A 6,803-nucleotide genomic window follows, 5' to 3' on the forward strand; every position below is an offset into this window, starting at 1 on the left:
ATGCAACTAGATCGGCTCACAAACTGTCGGATATCGCTCCTCAACATCTATGGATTAGGGACCTCAGAAACACCAAGAGAAGAAACTCCTAACTTCTGGAGTGGAAGAAACCCACTAAAACTCATCATAGGACCAAAAAGGGATCAAAAATTCATAAAGACTAGATCTAAGCAAACAAGGAGCAAGTTCCAAGCTTTATACCTCAATGAAGCTGGAAATGATGTGTGGAATTTAGATCTATAATTTCTCCTTTGATCAAGGCTCCTTATTTTAAGCTATTCTTCCTCAAATCTCACCAACAAGCACTAAAAACACACACAAGAGGTTCAAATCTCCTCAAGAGGGGCTAGGGTTTCGAAATGGGACTCAAAGGGCAATGGAGGGTGAGAAATGAAAGGATCTTTGGTCATAATGTTGTTTCAATAGGGTCCAAACCCTAAAATGTAGGGTTAGTCCCGTGGGTATGTATGCCCTACATACGAAAAGTACGCCCAAAAATGGCAAAACTCCCCCATGGGGACCAAATCTGCAAAAAATATATACACACCAAGGGTTAAAATGAAGGGTAACTTGAATCAGGTGTTACATGAACTCATGTCCCTGACAAATTCTACCATTGAGATTCCTTCAAATCACAAATTTTGAATGTTAGATTACGAGTTTTAAGAATATGAAAAATAAGTAATTTCAACCCTATTTCTTAGGGTATCATGATTTGGGATAATCCAAGAACAATGGATTTGGAATTCAAGCTTCGTCTAAATTCGGAACCCATAACATACCTGTTGTTTTGCATTTTCAAGGAAACAGAAGGTTACAGAGAAGAAAAATTTTCGATGATTCATAAGTTCTAACATTTTCATGCAACGTCCATCTTCCTTTATACATGGAAGATGACAGTGAAGGGTGGTTAATGGTAGTTACAAAGGAATAACCATTGTCACATCAATGATGATGTAATACAATTTCGATAGTTATAAAGAATATACATGTTGCTTGTCGTTTTTCAGACCTTGCTAAGGGCACTGCCTTATACCCCGCCAGAGGTGATCCCTCTGGACCCCCATATTCCCGAATCCATATTTATTACTTTGATTATGCACCACACACTTGCAGTCTCGATGAGTAAATTGAACTCAACAATGTCTCGTTAATAACACTAACTTACTAACACATGTTGATAATACTAAAGTTATATACAAGCGTTGGTATAATAAAATATAAAGCTACATAAAAGTTAGGGTAAATGACACTAAAAAACTCTTTTTACACATAAATTCGATTTTAACATCGTGTTTTTTTTGTGTCAATTTTGACATCGTGTTTTCCAATTTGTTACAATTCTGACCACTTGACCGGTTAACCAGATTATATGCTAATGTGGCATGATGACGTGTCAGTTTTGATGACGTGATATGCTGACGTGTCAAAATTGATTTTTTTTCCCACAAAAAACACTAAGTTTTCACCTTTTTTTCGATTTTGACACTAAGTTTAATTTTTTATTACAATTTTGATATTATGTTTTTTTTGTTCCAATCAAACATCATTTATCAAATTTTGTTCAATTTTATCTATTTTCCATTTGAAACCGTATAAATATATTTTTTTTATTACATTTTAAACCGTATAAACATATTTTTTTCGGTTTAAAAACCACATTTTAAAGTTGCATATTTAATATAAAATATAATATTTATATAACTAATACATATTTATACATAAAAAATATCGTTTAAGTGTAAAAAAATGTATTTATACAAAACTATCGTTTTTACATGAAAAAAAAAACATATTTTTACGGTTTAAATGTATTAAAAAAATATTTATACGGTTTCAAATAAAAAATTGTCAATATTGAACAAAATTGGAAAAAATGATGTTCGATTTGACACATCAGCATATCATATCAACATGTCACGTCATCAAAACTGACACGTCATCATGCCACGTCAGCATGCAACCTGGTTAATCGGTCAAGTGGTCAGAATTGTAACAAATTAGAAAACACAATGTCAAAATCGAATTTATGTATAAAATTTTTTTTTTTGTGCCATTTACCATAAAAGTTATGATTTCAACTATTCTAACTTTTTTAATTTTACAAAATAAGATTTTACTTTTCAAAACATAAAAGTATAATAATTTTATTATTGCAGAAAATTATATTTTGTATATTACAATATACAATATAAAATTTAATAAAATAGATCAACTAAAATATTTTAATATGTCGACCCAAACATAACTTAACTACTTCAGTCTTAAGCTATTTCTTTTGTTATCTGACCAGTATATGATATAGATGTAGTAAACATAATCATTAAATAAACAAATATATAAATTTTTCATAAATAGAATAACTTAAAATATATATAAAATTTATTTGCCGTAGCTACAAATTAAATTTAATGGTTCGTTGGTAAAGCTTATTTATGGTCCATAGGCTGGACCAAGTAGCCCTTATTTTATTGATTTCACATGAACTCCCATTAAACCTCCTATTCTCCCCCACTTTTAAGATCCCACCAAACCTTCTCTCTCACCTCCATTGGAGGAAAAACATCAAACCAGTTCTTAGAAAGTGACCAAATTCATCTCCATATCAACTATGCTTTCCAATCCTCAAAACTCATCGTCTTTCTTCAACACCACCGCTCCCGGCGCCGGAGTTGGCTGCAACAAACAGATGTCAAACAACCGTGTTCCTGACTCCATTGCCCGATACCACATCCATCCAGCAGCTCAAAACCAGTGCTGCTCCGCCGTCATCCAACAGATCAACGCCCCAGTCTCCACCGTCTGGTCCGTCGTCCGCCGCTTCGACAACCCACAAGCGTATAAACACTTTGTAAAGAGCTGCCATGTTGTGGACGGAAACGGAGACGTCGGAACTTTACGGCAAGTTGATGTTATCTCCGGTCTCCCGGCCGCTAACTCCACCGAACGCCTTGAGATCCTTGACGACGAGCGTCATGTTCTTAGCTTCAGCGTTGTTGGTGGCGATCATCGACTGGCGAACTACCGCTCAGTCACCACCCTCCACCCTACACCTACCGGAAATGGTACTGTGGTTGTTGAGTCTTACGTCGTGGATATACCTCCGGGGAACACAAAGGAAGAAACTTTTGGCTTTGTTGATACCATCGTAAAATGTAACCTTCAGTCGTTAGCTAAGATCGCCGAGAACAAATTCAGGTCAAAGTGATCGGAAAATCAAGATTGATAACCCACCCATCTGAGAGTATCAAGTACAGAAGAAATCATCTCATCAAAACGCATAATGAAGAACAAAATCGATGGTGTAAATTTTCATCTTCAAAATTTTATGTGAATCTGTATGGTTTGATGTAATTTTTTAATTTTTGAAGATGATGGAAAGACATTAAAGATGATCTGTTTGTTTGATTGTTTTAGGAATGACGACACCATCGATTTCTTGTTCTTGCTAGTTGCTGCATTATTTTTCTTTTTTCTTTTTTGATGTATTAAATAAAAGAGATTATCATGAATTTTATCTTTCTGTTTCTATTTTTCTAAATATAGTTAATTTATCAAAAAAATAAATAAAATAAGGTCAAAAATTTAAAGTTTCCACGTGAAAACGGCCGACTTTGAATCTTTGATAGCTGTTTGCTGAATTCGAGTATGATACAACCGTATGGTATGGTCATTGCGATTAGTAGTCATTTAAATAAAAAAAATATATATATATGCAACATTCATTTAGTCATTAATAATATACAAATTGCCTTAGAAGAATTTATTTTATGTATACATATATCTAGCTTCATTTGTTTCTTAATCTACGAAAGAAAGTAGTTAACAAAATGTGTGGTTACTTTTTACGTTTATAGGATCAAAATATATAAAATTTTATGAGTTGCTTAAATATTTTTAAATAATTAATGTCAGTTAACTAAATGAGTAAAAAAACTAAAACATGGTTATATCATCAAATAAATTGCTGAAAATATAGATATCGTTAAATTTCAAAAAAAAAAAAGAAAAAAAAAATATATATATATATATATATATATATATATATATATATTTTATACGGTTATTGTCATTGTAGCCCAACAAACTTTAGTACATTGGTTTAAAGGGTCCCCCGTGACTATTTTTTTCATTTGAGGGGCACGTACTTGTGTGTTTATGTTTTAAAAGGCCATTTTGAAAATTTTGAAGGATTCATCCGGTGACACCCAACTTATCTTGCATTTTGCCAATTCCAAGTCATTGCCATCTAGATTAAAGAAGTCCAGGTCATTGCCATGTAGATGTGATAATGTTTACCCTAGTTTTTCATTTGGGCCATCCTATCTTGGAGCGAATTGGTACTCTTGTTCCCTTCTTCACATCTCATGCTTATCTCCCTCCACCCAATTTGCGACTGTGGTGACTGTGACTGGGTTAATCGACGACATTACTGGACCATGGAGAGAACCAAACCCAACAGTGGTAGTGGAAGTGTGGCGATTTTCAGTGGAGGTTCGTGAATTTTAGGCAAAGTCGAGGTGTATCGGCTATGAGAAGAAGAGGAAACGCCCTGTTAGGGTTCTCTTTTGTCGTTGGTGCTTGCGATGATATGAATATGAGCTTGAGCTCTGGTGCTTGCGATGATATGAGGTTAGTAAACTGTTCTGATACGGGAGTTTTGATGGCTATCAAGAAATTCTACCTAAAACACTTCAAATCATTAGTGTTTCTCGACTATCAAACACTAGTCAACACCCGAAATCCAAACGAATGTGATGTCACATGGAGATTTCGGAATCGAAAAGAGAAATCATGGAGAAGGTATAGAGATTTCAGAAGGTTCAAGATCGAATTCACCGATTCCTTCACTTACAAAGTAATCAGAGCAAAAGGATAGCATTCCAGTGTCAATGCACGTCATCCTCGGCGAACCCCATTCGGAAAAGGTGGAGGTTTGTTGGGGGATTGGCCTGTGTCAATGATTGCTTGAGCAACGGCCATCGACAAATCAAACCCATAGTCGGAGTCGTCTTCAACCTACTCTCCGGAAATTGCAGCGCCAACGGCGTAACATGATTCACCTTGTTCTGCCACATCAGAGATGTTGGAGGGGACATCGGTGGAGTTGAATCGAGCGCCAATGGGCTCATCAAACCCATTTCCATTAAATTAACAGTAACATATCTTGATTTTGGAGAAGGAAGAGTTGATCAGGTAGAAACGTACACTGGCCGGAGGTCTTCCACCCTATGAGCGAAATTGAAACCCTAATCATGTGTTGCACTTGATGGTCTTTATACCTATGAATTTTCTCAGCATAGATGAAGCCATGATTCAAACAATCCATGTGTATATTCACATGAAGAATAAAAAAGGTCATTAGAACAAAAAACGTGTATGTATAGGTTATTAGGTTAAGAAGAAAGGGTCAAAGAGATGTGGATGGTTGACCCTATTCCTGCAAGTCTATCATTGAGTCGACTCATTAGTGAGTCTATGTTGGCTCACCGGGTTATATGTATTCACTAACCTGCTTACTTGGCAAGTGACTAGGCAGGAATACCGGCTAAAATGGATAAAAAGACATTTTCAAACGGTAAAACACAAGTACATGCCCCTCAAATGTAAAAAATTGTCACGTGAGACCATTTAAACAAATATACGGAAGTTTGTTGGGCCACAATGCCAATAACCCTATTTTATAATTAAAAAAAAACCATGATATTAAGTTGTGTTTTTATAATCCTCATAGAATTTCATACACATGTAAAAACCCATATAATATATTAAACACAAAAAAAAAAAAGAACAAAAAAAAATCTATTGAAATCTTACTGAAAAAATTCTTAGAAACATAATTCAACCGTTTTAAAAAAAGATATGGCTTTAATATGGAAAAATTAATATATAAGATTTTTTTTATTTAAATTGGTCATATAACATAATATGGTTTTATGATATTTATACATATATTATAGAATAAATAAAATTTAAATTTTATGATATATATATATATATATATATATATATATATATATATATATATATATATATATATATATATATATATATATATATATATATATATAATAAAATAATAATATTATATTTTGTCCAAAAATCAATTTATTTATAAACGTTCAACAAATATAAAAACGAAAAGTGATCATTATATATAAAATGAACTTGGTCCTTATCAATTATCGTGTACTTTCTTCAATATTAATACAAGCCTAGTTTTAGGGATTATAACACATATACAATTTTTATATTCTTAAGAAGCTTAAGGTTGTTTATTTAATATAATTTTTGATTATTTATAAAAATACAATTAATTTAACTGGTCAAAAAATCAAAGTTTAGAAAAATGTTTTAATTAAGTTATTCGGTTTCAAAACGAAATAAATTGATATGTTAATTTTAGTATTTGACAATATTTTATGTGTACTAATAATAATACAACTTATCAAAAATCATTTAAATGATTTAATAATTAAGTAGAAAGTAACTTATAAAAGACTCTTTATTTAAGTTAATAAATGATTATGAAATATTTTTATCCAAACATTAAAAAAATATTTAATATAAATCAATAAGTACTTCAACTAAGCAATTCCAAACATTTTTATATGGCTCAAGTGCTCAACCTTTTTAAGAGTCGTTATTTTGCAAGATTCTTTTCGTTAATACTTTGCTTTACTTGTTAACTTAGATCAGATTATAAGAAAATCAGTTATAATGAAAGAGCAAAATGTTATCAAAGATTGTTTTTGTTTTCATTTTGGATATGCAAAATTAAAGATAGTTGTTTTTTTCTTTTC

The 6,803-nt window shown here is 32.3% G+C and overlaps 1 pseudogene; it reads left to right on the top strand.

Annotated features, from left to right (window-relative positions):
* The first annotated feature begins 2,459 nt into the window (after positions 1-2,459).
* On the top strand, positions 2,460-3,517 carry LOC145068459 (abscisic acid receptor PYL4 pseudogene; annotated as a pseudogene).
* The last annotated feature ends 3,286 nt before the right edge of the window (positions 3,518-6,803 follow it).

Source organism: Lactuca serriola, chromosome 8, assembly GCF_051521515.1.
Source record: "Lactuca serriola cultivar US96UC23 chromosome 8, Lser_US96UC23_V15, whole genome shotgun sequence".
Lineage (NCBI taxonomy): Eukaryota > Viridiplantae > Streptophyta > Magnoliopsida > Asterales > Asteraceae > Lactuca > Lactuca serriola.